This window comes from Sarcophilus harrisii, chromosome 5 (genome assembly GCF_902635505.1).
Source record: "Sarcophilus harrisii chromosome 5, mSarHar1.11, whole genome shotgun sequence".
Lineage (NCBI taxonomy): Eukaryota > Metazoa > Chordata > Mammalia > Dasyuromorphia > Dasyuridae > Sarcophilus > Sarcophilus harrisii.
In genome coordinates, this window is record NC_045430.1 from 145,047,204 (window position 1) to 145,061,360 (window position 14,157).

General features: G+C 34.9%; 1 protein-coding gene and 1 long non-coding RNA gene across 16 annotated transcripts in view; one reads left to right on the forward strand and one right to left on the reverse strand.

Moving 5' to 3' along the window:
- Positions 1-9,703, reverse strand: part of LOC116419659 — a 127,311-nt gene extending 117,608 nt beyond the window's left edge. For all 3 annotated transcript variants that reach the window (XR_004229928.1, XR_004229929.1, XR_004229927.1), the window contains exons 1-2: positions 9,615-9,703; positions 7,910-8,045 (exon numbers count right to left, since the gene is read on the reverse strand). This is a non-coding gene — a long non-coding RNA (uncharacterized LOC116419659). The remainder of the gene's footprint in view (positions 1-7,909; positions 8,046-9,614) is intronic.
- Positions 1-14,157, forward strand: part of MAGI2 (membrane associated guanylate kinase, WW and PDZ domain containing 2) — a 1,604,868-nt gene that overhangs the window by 918,424 nt on the left and 672,287 nt on the right. The gene's annotated exons all lie outside the window — the stretch shown is intronic.

Here is a 14,157-nt window from a genome sequence, read left to right on the forward strand (position 1 = left end):
CCTTAAACTCTGTGACTTTTTGCAGAATTCAAGACTGTTGAATTTAAATTAATTTCAAAGTCTATGATAGGCAGGAGTACATATTCATCGGAAGTCTGGATTTAGTCTCAAGAGAAATCTAGCTTCAAATTTTACCCCATTGGGATTATAGAAGTTATGAGGAACAAAAAAGATAATGTCTATGACATGCATAAGAAAACTTAAAGCATTAAGTCACCTATTTGTATTTAGTCAAAAAGCACTAACACCTGTTATCAGATCCTGTTCTGTCTTGATTAGAGGTAATGAAAAGAACAAGAAAGCATGGTATGACAGAAGTTGGGGGAAATTATGTGGGCCTGGTCGAGTGAATAGAAAGTATAGAAAGATAAGAGATCAGGGACAAAATAAAAGTAGCTCACATTTATAAAATTCTTGGAAAATTAAAAAACAATGCTTCTCTGACTTTCAGCTCCAAGATGACAGAGTAAGGAAGGAACTCTCTGAAGTCCTCCCAAATTTCCCACCAAACAACTAGAAAACCCCCTCAGAATTGATCTAAGAGGAAAGCAATAGCTTACCAGTCTAGTAGGAAAGGTCTGTCTTGCTGAGATGGAAGGTGAGGTCCAAGGGCAAGGGCAATAGCCACCCACACAGCAGGGTGCCTACAGCAAGGCTCCAACCCGGGGAAAAATCCATCATAGATAAGTGAGCAGTTGGGGCACTATGGCAAGGCCACCCCCAGCCAGTGAGGCTATGAGCCCATTGCAGCCCAATAGAAAAGCCCTCCCCAGAAGCTGGTCAATAACAAGACCCTGATCCTGGGGACTACCAGGAGAGAGATCTTGTTTTAATGGCAGCCCAGCAGCAGGACCTCTAGGGCAGACCAGCACCTGCCATTCCCAAGGGATGCCAATGGGGAAACCCAACACTTCATACCCTACACAGAAAGCAAGCAAGTAAGCCCTGAAACCCAGTGGAAATCTGTAGTAAGACCCAAAGCCTCAGCAGAGAACCTTGCAACAACCCAGGATTAGAGCCCATCACATGAAAACATCAAATCTCTCTCTCTCTCTCTCTCTCTCTCTCTCTCTCTCTCTCTCTCTCTCTCTCTCTGTTTCTTCCCTGTCTCTGTGTCTCTCTTATTTGCTTTCCCTCTCCCCCTTTCACACACACACACAGCAGGGGAGGGGGAAACAATAAAAGAACTTGACTATAGAAAGTTAATAGTAATAGTGATAAGGAAGATCAGGGCTTTAACTTAGAAAAAGATAATAGTGTCAAAATGGCTGCATGTGAAGCTTTAAAAAAATGCAATTTGGTCTCAGACTGAAAAAGAATTCCTAGAACTGTAAAAGGGTTTTTAAAAGTACATTAAAGATGTAGAATAAAAATTGGGAAAAGAAAGTAGTTCAAATGAATCATAAAAAAAGAGTCAATACCGTGGGAAAAAAAGGTATATAAAATTTTGCTGAGATAAATAACTTCTTTAAAAATAGAATTGGCCAGATGGAGAAAGAAGTACAAAAAGCTACTGGGGAAAAAAATCCTTAACAATTAGAACTGAACAAGAAGTAAATATTGACTCTGTGAGACATCAAGATATGATAAAATCAAAAGTTTTTTTGTTTTTGTTTTTGTTTTTTAAGAAGGAAACAAAACTTCTCATTGAAAAAGCAATTCACCTAGAAAAATAGATCAAGGAGAGATAATATTAGGATTATTGGATTCTTCCAGGAAGTAAGATGGCAGAGTAAGCAATAAATCATCATATGTGTGGATACTACCCTCCCAAAAAACCCACATAAAATAGCACCCTAAAACAAATCCTGGAGTGGCAGAACTAATTTAAAAAATTGGGGAGAAGGAGGGCAAGACAATCTTTGAGCCTAAGAAACTTGGAAGATCAGCAAGAAAGGTTTGTGTCAGGCCAGAACCTGTTCCAGCAAGCCAGCAGTAAATCCCACTTCAGCTAAGCAGTGGCAGGTCCTGAGCTGCAGTACAGTGACATAAGCAACTACCACCACCAGTCCACCACCCCCACACCAAGGGTCTTAGCCAATTCTGAGTACCTCCACATACTTCAGCACAGTCCCAGAAAATAGGAAATATCCAGTGAGCCAGACACCAAGTGCTTCAGCACAGTTCCAAGAAAAAAGCAACCTCTACTGGCCAGACAACACAGTTCAGTCTGAACATGTGTTCAGACAACACATGGAGTTCAGACAACTCCATGCTTTCAGCCTGGAGAAACAGATAAAAGCCAATTTTGCATGAAAATTAGGCAGGTCAGGATTAATAGGCTCCACTATTAATTCCATCTCTGACCCCTGAAACTTACAATATTAGGGAGAAGTGGGGGAAGGGAAGAATAATGAATAAATAAATAAACTTTACCTTCATCCTTGTGGCTCCTAGCTGCTATTTCTCTTTATGAGTTCCTCCTGAAACCCAGGATCTTTTTTTTTTTTTATTGAAAAAAATTCAAGGATCAGGGTTGAAATTGGAAAAGGATAGACTTGATTTTTAAAAGGGATAGAGAATTGAAGGAAAGAAATATGATATACGGATACAAAAAGAAAAGAAAAAGTATATGCAAAGTGAAATAGCAAAATTAAATGACATGCAACCTAAGGACAAGGGGGAATTATATCTAGAAGATACTTTAAACAGATCCTAAATAACATCTACATTTCAGCACTTCAAAAATTTAATTTTGTGGAAGATATTTTAAACATTTCTTAAGTAACAACTACTTTTCAACACTTCAAGAATCTGGTTTTGTCAGTGTGGGAATTCTTCTACCAAAAATCGCTTGTGGCCTTAGTAGATTCTCTTAATGTTCTGTCACTAAAAACATTCATTACTGCTGTCCAATCTTTTAATAATAATCTTCTCAGAACTTAACTAAATTAGGCATTGCATAAATGGTTTATTTCATCTTTGTTTTCTTTTCTGTGATAGTCTTTCCAGTTTCAATCATATCTGCCAAAGTTTGCATATTATTGTCTATGTAAAACAGCCTGATTTCCAGCAACTTAGGGGCCACTTAAAATTTTATTGAGGCAGGAAAGAAAAGTGTGACCTTCGAAGGATAATAGGAGACTTGACAAATATCAAAACTAATGTTTGCAATAAATACCTGAAACAAAAATAACAATATGAGGTTTTTTCAATATTGTTTGAGACAAGGGCATAATTACAACATATATAGGAACTGATCACAAATATTAGATAGAGGGCAAAATCCTCACCATTGAGTGGAGATTTCATATTTGAAATAGTTTTTAGATGCATTCTTATATTGAAGAAACTATTGAAATTCTTGATTTTATTAATGGTATAATAACAACTTTCATTCTTATAGGAAAAGTTTTATTTTTCTTCCATTTTCTACCAAGAAGATTGGGAAAAATAGAACCCCAAAATGGTTAACAGAACTTGGAATCTAAGATAGTGACAAAGCAAAAAGAAAGTAAATATGTGTTTGTTTCAGATGTTCTTTTGCCAGACTCAGAAAGTAATAATGATAACTTACTCTTGTATACTCCTTTAAAATTTACAAAGTGCTTTGTCTATAACTGCCTGGTGAAGTTGCTTATGTAAGCATTGTTGTCCCCATCTTACAGATAAAGAAAGGGTCTTATTAAGTAGCTCACTTGCCAGTGATCATAAAGTTATCAAATGTTAGAATTTCAAACCTGGTGTGTTGCCTTCAAGCCCACTGTTATTTCTACTATAATATATATTTTTAGAAAGAAAAGAAAAAACCATCAATAGAACTCTCAATGTTCTCAATGATCTTAAGCTGAAACGCAAGAGACATATAAATAATTACACCAGGAGGAATAGTTAGGGAATGTAATTCTTTAAAGTTCAAATAATTGTATAGGTCATTTTTATATTTTACATTGAAGAAATTAATAAAATTCTTTATGGTGATGGTGCAAAAATAATTGCCATTTATATAGAGACTGTATGACTTATAAAGTAATTTGTGTGTGTATATATGTATATGAGGTCATCCTTTTGATGGTCACTATGACCCTGTGATGTAGATATTTTTATCATCTTCATTCATTTCAATATTTTATCATCATCATCATCATTACTATGAAGAAAAGTTGGGCCTAGATAGATTAACTTCCCCAGAGTCACACAGCTAGTTAATGTATAAAATAGGACTTAAAACCAGGCATTCCAGTCTGGAATTCTATCCACTATGCTGACTAGCTATATACATATTGATGTATTGAATTATTATACATCTTTTAAGTATAGACCTTCCTTTAATTTATTATGTTTAAGTTACTCCAAGAAATAAGTGCTTGGTTAAATATAAAGGAACCCATGTGTTCATTCTCTATATAGATATCCTATAAGTCCAAAGGCTGTGACTCACCAAAATCCTTCCACAAGCTTGTAAAGGGGAGTCTTGACAATAAGTTCAGTTTTTACTCACGGCAAAATTAGATATTTGTAAATCATTGAACAGTTAAGTAACAGAGGTTTACTTTGCCTTAATACAGCTGGCACATTCAGTAAAAATGCGGTGACACAGCTCTTATAATGCTTCTAAAGATTTCTTTGACAGTTAGATGACACAGTGGACATCTTGCTGGGCTTGGAGTCAGTAGGATCTAATTTCAAGTCCAGCTTCTGATACTTATTAGCTGTGTGACCCTGGGCAAGTAACTTAACCCCTTTGCCCTTTGTAAAATGAGCTGGAAAAGAATATGGCAAACCATTTTAGGATCTCAGAAGGGCAGAGTCTGGTGACTTGAATGGTTGTCAAGTTGAAGGAGCCCTCAGATGACATGAGCAGAACTTTTTGTACCCTTAGGTGACAAGGAAGCCACCAATGAGGTCCAATCACATCCTGGGAATCATTTTGTTGTCATTTAGAAAAATTCCATCCTTTTTTTCCCCCTTTTTTGGTAAAGAAGAGAGTTTGTGATATTTTATTTTCCAGAAATCTCTCTAACCTTCTACAACATTTAAAATTATCTTTTAAAATTTCAAAATTTCCATTAAAAAATTCAGCATATATTCCTCCTTTAGTGCTATGAAATCAAGGCTACTTTCCAACATGCTAGAAGTCTGGTCCTAAATAAATGCAGGAGAGCATTTACTGAATATCCTTTTTAATATTTGGGAGAATACAAGAGTAACCTTTGATTTCTTCACTACAGCACATTCTTAGAATGGAAGACACTGTGTCCACTGACCTAACTCACTATTTGACACTGACTTTAATCAGTAAGTCTTAGGAACTCTACCATGTCAAACAGAGACATAATAACTTACCAAGGCTCACAAATGTCAGATGCTGAATTTGAATCAAGGTCTTCTTGACTCCACATCCTATTATATCTACTATGCCAAGATTCCTCTGTTTGCTGTCTATCTTCATATCAAATGTGTTCTTTCAAAATGAACCCAGGGCACATCACCCCATTAGTGCTACAAGATCAAGATAACCCCCGTAGACAGAGGCACCCAGGGATTCTTCTTTAAATTGCTATGGAAGCCAGACTATACCTAAGTAATGGATATCAAACAGTGAAACTCCTGCCAGGGCATGTAGCCAAACATTTAAACTTATTATCAACAAAATCATTTTTTTTCCTTTCTTTTAAGCCAAGTCTTGCTTTGTTCTCATTCTCATGAACTGCAAAGGATTTATTGTGTTTTTCATTATCAGATTTTCTTGACACTGCTCAATGTTTCTGTCATTTTAATTGGGAAAAATACAGCCTTTGATGGCCAAAAGAATGCCTCCCTATGCCTAGCAACTAGTGCCTGTGACAGCCTATTGTATAAAAAGACTAATGTTTCAAAGGTAGTGAATTCCTCTTGATCAAATTATTTTTGAAACTGGCATTGTAGTTATTTTCATTTAAAATATAGTAGTATCATTGAAAATACTATTAGAAACTAAATTAAAGATAAATAACCCATATGCTAATTCCTAAGAATTTTAAGGTTTTCATTGGGATGCATAAAAATGTTATTTTTCAGATAGAAGATTTGGGGAGAAAATATTTAGTTAAATGCAACCTGGACATCCCACTGACACTCATATATTAGTAGGTGAATTTATTATCTTCCCCTAGTATAAATACCTTTCCTACTTCTTAAGGTCTAATTCTATTGATTATAATGTCATCCTCTCAGATCTCCAAATTCCTTAGCTTAAAATTATCTTTGATCCCATGTTTTTAAGCCTCTCTTTTCTCCTTTGCCTTTGTCAAATTCTACTTTTTATCTTATTTAAATGTGAACATTTCTTATTCCCCATCCATAAAATTTAAGTTCTTTAAAGGCAGAGGCAGCTATGTTGTTTTGTTTTTGTTTTTGTTTTTTTGCTTTTTTGTTTATTTTGATATCTCCAATGTGGTATAGTGTCTTGCATATGATAGACAATGTTTATTGAATTGATATTAAATGAAATTGAACAAGGAAGAAAGGATTGTTTCCTTCAAAAGTCCAAAATAGTAAACACAGGATGCTGAATTTATTCCTTTATTTTATATAACCATTTACATGGTCTTCTTTACTATGATCATCTCATAAATGTTGCTTTTGTGTCTGTATTTTCTAGTCATTTTGTTTTCTTCTTGTGACCTCTTCTGAGTCAGAAGAAAGACAATACCATTCCACTTTGGATCTCCAATAAGAAGTTTACAAAAGCTTTTCTTCAAAGTGTAAAGAATAAGGAATTTTTAAGAAGTTAAGTTATTTAATTTTCTAGGGATTTTCATTAGGGTAGAAAGTAGAGAAAGCAGAAATTAGTATTATTCTAGAGCTTTAGTTAGTAAAGCCAAAATGATAGTGGTAACTTGAAAACTTTTAAAGAGTTCAACAGTAAATAGTGTATAGGGCAATAATTTATTTTTCTTCCTCTAGATTCCAATGACTAGAGCTTAATCTTTCAAAAGTAAAAAAACCACAAAAAGTAGAAATTCAATTGTATTTTCACTTCACCCTAAAAAAGCTCTAGTAAATTTATTGTCTAATAGCCATGTACAGATGGGTAGGAATGCAAATAAAAATATTCTGTGCTTCATAATATCACAGGGAATTCAAGGGTTGATGTTTTCCCAATACCTATTATTAATAATTATTACTAGTATTGATAACATTAACAAATTATCCCCACTTGTTTAGTACCTTAGTAAACCACTTTATAATCTGTATTTATGATAAGTAAAAGGAATTGGAGTTCTTTGGCAAGAGAAGAAATGGATTATTGGGAATAACCCCTACATTTCTTAGTCACTGAAACTTTAAGAAACTTAAAAGTTCTTATAGTCTATAAAAATTAAGGATTTTTGGCAAATTGCTAGGGGTGGGAGTTGAGAAATGTAATAACTTATCAAGCAACAAGAATTTACTCCTATTTTTTAAATTGTTCTTAAGTAGTTAAAAAAAATATTTTATTCCCACTGAGAAATTATCTGAAATAAATGTCATTACTGTGAAACAATATTAATTTATTTGAACTTCGTCTAATTTCTATGAATTATGTATATGTTTAATCCATGTTCCAGTAATTTTACTACTACACAAAATAATCATAATGTTGACTTAATTACATAATTGTTTCTTATGGGTTTTTTATTGCTTCTCAAATAGAATTTTTATAAATGTATATGTGTGTATATCAAAACTCCTCCACATACAACTTGGGGATGTTGTTGAGTGGTTCAAAGTGAAATGATCTTTTAAATATAATTAACATAGGGGCATGGTTTTCGGGTTCAAATTAAACTTCCTATCATATCTTCTTAATGAATTATGGAGGGGTCCAAGATTTATAGCCAATAAATACTACTAGTTTTATGATAAGCATACAGATAGCAAGTATCAAAGAAACTTCTTTATCCAAAATCAATTGCAAAAAAGAAATCAGAAAGGGTATACATACAGCAGACAGTACAGAGTAAAGATGCTCTCCAATTGGGAGTGAAATAATTCAGCTCAAACAGTAGCAGTAAAGTCTCAGATCTCTTCCTAAAGGTAAACTCCCTGAAGTATGTAGTATGTATGTAACAATCTGCGAACTGAAATATAATAGAGATGTTAATTCATCTCAAATTGACTTCTTCCCAGTGTTTTCTTCCTGCAGTATCCCCTCTAACATACTCAAAGTGATTATGGAAAATAATGAGCCTGAAGGGAGCAAAATGCATAAAGAGACAGAAGAGACTAGATCTCTCCTCTCACTCTCACCAACTCTCCTTCACCCATCCCACAGATGGAGGACATTATCTTTAGTAATGGATAGAAAGGCCCATACTGACAAAATCAGTATCCAAAAATATCTTGCCACTGGAACATTGAACATGACCTTAAAATACATGATGATAAAATTTAGTATGGATACATTTTTAAAAATACTTTAGGGTTCAAAAAAGATCACCTTCAGGAGATTAACATGGATTACATTTAGAAAGAAATAGCTTCTAAGGATAAGGAAGTGACAATTCAACTGTATTCTATCCTGTTCATACCACATCTGTAATGTTGACTTTTTATTACTAAATTTAGGCAACTGATAAGTGGTTAAGACGCAAGTATTTAGTCCAGTAGATAAAGCCCTGGACTTGGACTCAGGGAGAACTTTACTTAAATATAAGTTCATACATTTAATAACTATGTCACCATGAGCAAGTCACAATTTTGTTTGATTTCTTCATCTGCAAAATGGAAATAATAAAAGCTTTTAACCTCCCAGATTTGTTTTGAGGATAGAATGAGATAATACTTATAAAGGACTTTAACATGCTGCCTGGAACACTATAGACAATTAATAAATCCTTGTTAAATTTAAATCTCAATGTGTTGAAAGAAAGGCCTTGAACCCATATGAAGACTTAATGAAACTTCAAATGCTTAGTCAGAAGAACAGTATAATCTGGAAGGGCAAGAAATTTATCTCAAGTACTTGAAGAACTGTCATATAGAAAGGGGATAGTATGTAGTGTATTGGTTGCAGAGAACAAAACCAGGATTGAAAAAATGGATGGAAATTGTAAAAAGTATAATATAGGTGTTTGTAAGAATATCCAGAAGAATTTTTAGTCTGAAGAAGATCTAGACACATCATGAGACTGATCTTTAAATATTTGAATGGATGTCATGTGAAAGAGGGATTAGACAGCTTTTACTTGACCCAGAGGGCAGAACAAGAAATAGTAGATGGAAATCACAAAGAAACAAATTATAGTAAAAATTCTTAATACTATGAGTTATTCAAAGATTCTTTGGGCTTTCTTGGGAGATAAAGAATTCCCTTCTCTCAAAGTTTTAAAAAAAATCCCTTCAAACACAATTGTGAGATTACCACAGTTGAGCAGTTGCCAGATATGCTATAGAGGACCCTCTCCTTCAGGAGCATAATGGGCTAGATAGCCTCTGAAGCCCCCTATTAGCTTTGAAATTCTTTGATTTCATAAAGTTTCATCAATTATGTTTTAAAAGGCACATACATAAAAAAAATAGAGGAAGAAAAAAAAAGAGTTGGAAAATCCCATATCTTTTTATATTGTATCAATCAAGAAAACAACGATCATAGGTAAAAATAGCATTAATAACAATCCAATAATAATAACAAAATTATTTAAGATTACCTTTGGAATTTGACTGTTAAGATGAAATGTGGTATCTGTAAACATTCTGTTTAATTGAGATCATGACTCAGTGTTCTGCTACTGTGACTTTTCTGTGACTCTACAGCAAAGAACACATTTTCTATTCCATTTAAAGGGACAGCCTTGAGAAATGTGCATCTCTGGGTTGCCTTGTCCTTTGAGACCCCAAGGTGGGCAAGGCAAAAGAGACAGGAGAACTACTTATTCTTACAGTGGAATGATTTTTTTTATCCACATATCTCCCCTGCTCAGGAAGTAAAGAAGAGATCAGCAAGAGAACAAATTAAAGATGGAACTGAGACCTGAATACTGAACAAAACCTAAAGGTGGATGGGGGAAAATTGAATTGTCCACCCACAAAGGCCTGTACTTGTTCTTTATATATGACCGTTATGTTGATTAGAGATATAAAACTGAGTAAAAGAATATTCCATAACCACTTCATTGTTTTTCAAATGCCATGAAATCACTGATTAAATAGGCCTCACAGACAAGCCTTTGTCAGTTTAGACTTTACTGCTTTACTGTTGCTGGCTAATAGAAACAAAATTTAAAATATCCCTTTCAAGGGGAGGGATATAAGTGGGTCAGGAACCATATCTACAGATGAATTTAAATATCTGCTTAAGAGTACCACATTTAAAAGTGTTACTTCCTGGTAATGGTCTTCTACTATTCTATTCCTTTGGCTCATAATACCCACAGAATTATGTCTCTCATTCTCCCCCTCAACAGCTGTCTGACTTACAAACTTCCTTTTCCATCCTATGCCCCTCCAACAATCAATTGCCCAAGGTGATTGTATCCATTAGGAATAGACTACCCTTTGTTGTTGTATATCTGCCACGACAAAATGATTTTACACTAGGCAACAGAATTCCTAGGCATATTTTGTTGAATTTGATCATAATAAACTAGTTTTTTAAGTTTAAATCAACAGTTTATTCTGTAAAACATGGAACAAAGTGACTCTATAAGCAAAATTGTCTTCAACAGTTAGATGAATTTGTCTACAAGAAATTTGGTGACAAAGGGGAGAAAGCATAATTTCTATAAACAAACAAACATCCAACCATACTAAGGCCATATATCCTCTTTTGGCTTCCCCAAATGGCTCTTGCTTTTGTAGATTCCAGTGCTATTAGACTAGCACTTTAAAAGTATATATAATACAGTTATCCAGTGTTATATTTTTTAGCACCAGAGTAGCAGAATGCTGTCGCTAGCTACAGATAAACAGTTTGTGATGTTGAATTATGTGAGAATTATGTTGATTTATGTGATCACTGAAAAGATACTCCTAGCATGATAAATATAACAGGTCTAAGACAACTCAGAATATCTAATAGATATTCCCAGATGTCAGTGCTCAGGAGATGTTGATCATTTTTTACCCACTCATGTGTCATGTAATGCAGCAGTCCAATGTTGTTTCTGTTTTTCTTTGTTTAAAGTGACACAAAATTTACAGGAGAACTTATTTTGGTCTTTTACAAGAGTAATCTGAGGTCTTGGAATTTCATAGAGATTCTAGAAATGTAGGGCTAAGAATACCTGAAACAGATCATTACCCTACAATAACATGCAAAGGAATTGCTAATGTTCAAACATAGAAGAGATAACCTGACCTTTTGGTAATCTCATCTCTAAATCCCTGCTGTAATAAATGTTAATTACCCACTATTCAATTTATCTACTTCACAGACCAAGCTAATCATGCAGTGCTTGAATGTATGTATGGCTTTGGATGAAGGTGAAAAGAGAGGGGGAAGGGGACTATTTTCAGATTTTATGTCTCTACAAATGGAAATTATCAACAATTATTTCACTGATTATGTCATATAGTTATCACAGATTACAGCACATGAAAGTGAAATTATCAATCATATGTTTTGGTTCTTTGTTTAGAATGACATGTGCAAATGAGAATGCAGCAGACTTTGAGTCAATATGCGTAATATTTTAGTTGACTAGAAAAAAATGGGGGGGGGCGGAGCCAAGATGGTGGAGAAGGCACACGCAACTTTCTAAGCTCTTCTCTTATCCTCTTTATCAATATTATATTGAGCCTCAAAAATAGTCTTGACTGCTACAATTCATAAAGATAAAAAGTATAACAACTCACCAGCCGAAGAAAATCTGCAGTCTTGGCAAAAAAGGTTTGTTCCGGAGCTGGGGGAGATAAGCGCCGACTGGGAGAGAAATTAGTTTCTGAGAAGAGCCTCAAACCGAAAGTGAGAGCACAGATCTCAGCACAAGCTCAGCAGCCCCAACCCACAGTAAGGGGCTTTTCCTTGGGGCAGTTGCGAACCTGCATGGCAGGAGGGCACAGCCCAGGTTAGCCTCTAATCTGTGCAGTGGAGGGCCAGCTTGGGGCCAACAGCTTCCCAGGGCCGTTTGATGGGGCAGAGCGGGGGGCGAGACTTGGGCGATTCCGGAGAATTGGCAGTCTGTGGTCAGCTTAATACCCACATTCCCACAAGAGGCTCTGGCCTGGGGCGGGCCCCACCCCTTGGTCTCTAGCCTGGGGCTCGTAACCCACACCCAACTCATTTGGGCTCGGCCAGTTGAATCCACCCTGTTGGGGAAGGAAACTTCACCAGAGCACTCCCATACCTGGGCCGGAAACCGACACTCTCCGTTCTGCAGAGGAAGCTGGAACCCCTGCCTAGGGACATACCCATAAAGGCTTTAAAAACATGAATAAAAAGATGAAAAGAAAATCAAAGCTTCTATGAAAAAAACAGGTCAGAAACCTGAAGAGACTAATACAAACAGGCAACAGACAATACCCCAAAGCGGAATTACGCCCTTACATGATGCTCCCTAGAAGAACCATTAAAAGTCCAAAAGAGGTTGAAGATAAATGGGAAAGGAAAGAAAGCCTTACAAGAGAGAAAACTCCAAAAAAATTGAAAAAGATAAAAAAATTCAGGAAAGGGAAACAAAATTGGAATTGGAAAAGTAAAAAATCCAGGAAAGTAAAATTGGGAAAAAAATAAAGAATTCACTGGTAGGATTTGTGAATTGAAAAGACAAAGAACCAAGAAAGTAGGATCTGTGAATTGAAAGAAAATAATTCACTAAAAAAAAATTATAAATGGAAAAATTCCACAGACCAAAACAATACATTTAAAACTCAATTGGAATATACAGAAGGAAGCAAAAAAGCTAATGAAGAAAATAATTTTTAAAATTAGAATTAAAAATAAAACTAATGATTCATTGAGACAGCAAGAATAGCAAACAAACCAAAAGAATGACAAACTGAAAAAACCATAATTATCTATTGAAAAAACGAAGACTTGAAAAATAATCTAGGAGATAATCGAGGATTTTGGACTTTCCCAAAAATTATGATGAAAAAAAGAGCCTAGATACTATTTTTACAAAAATCATAAAAGAAACTACCAGATGTAATAGAATCAGAAGGTAAAATAGGCATTGAAAGAATTCATCAACACCTTCTGAAAGAACCCTAAAATAAAACCCCAAGGAATATTGTCCAAATTTCAGAACTATCAGATTAAGGAAAAAATTTTAAAACAGCCAAAAAAAAAAAAAACAATTTAAATCAGGGCCACAAAGGATCACCCCAAGATCGGCTCCCCACATTAAAGGATCAAAGGTAATCATTCGAAAGGCAAAGAACTTGAATGCAAAGAATAAACTACCAGTTGTGAGCATTTTCTTCCAGGGAAGAAGATGGAATTTAATGAAACCCAAAATTCCTTTGTTTCTAAGGAAAAAGAATAAACAAAAATTTGATCTCCAAACATAGGACTCAAAAAACAGAAAACAAAAAGAACCTTGAGAATTGTATTTTTGTTGTGGATATACAAAAGAATACATTATAAGTTTTAGATATAAATAAAAAGGAAGTAGATATGAAAAGGGATGATGGCAGAATAAGGTGGGAAGGAGGATAAAAGGGGAAACCACATCCCAAAGAGGCAAAGGAAACATCTTATCTGAGGGAATTTAGAGAGGGGGAGGAACATTGTGGAATCTTACCTCATCAGAGTTGGCTCAAAGAAAAATAATTGACATTTGTTTTAAGAGAAAATTCTCTCATTTTAAAAAGGGGAGGGAAAAGGGAAAAAAAAGAGTAATAAGGGAAGGAAGGGGAAAAGATTCAAAGGGGGGAGGAGGTTTAAAGAGGGTAAGCATCAGATACAAGTGGGGAAAAGTTCAAAAGGGAAAGAGGGTTGGGAGGCAGGAAAAAAGTAAAGCATAATCTGGGGTTATTGGATGGAGGTAATACAGAATTAGTAATTCTAACCATAAATGAATGGGATGAATCCCCATAAAGAGGAGGCAGATAGCAGCTGGATCAAAAAGTCAGAACCCTACAATATCTGTTTACAAGAAACACATTTAAAAAGCAGGGAGATACATATAGAGTAAAGGAAAAGGCTGGAGCAAAATTTTATGTTTCAGGTGAAGTCAAAAAGGGGTGCATCTTTTAGATCAAACAAAAGCAAAAATCTTTAAAAAGAGATGGAAGGCTAATCCTGCTAAA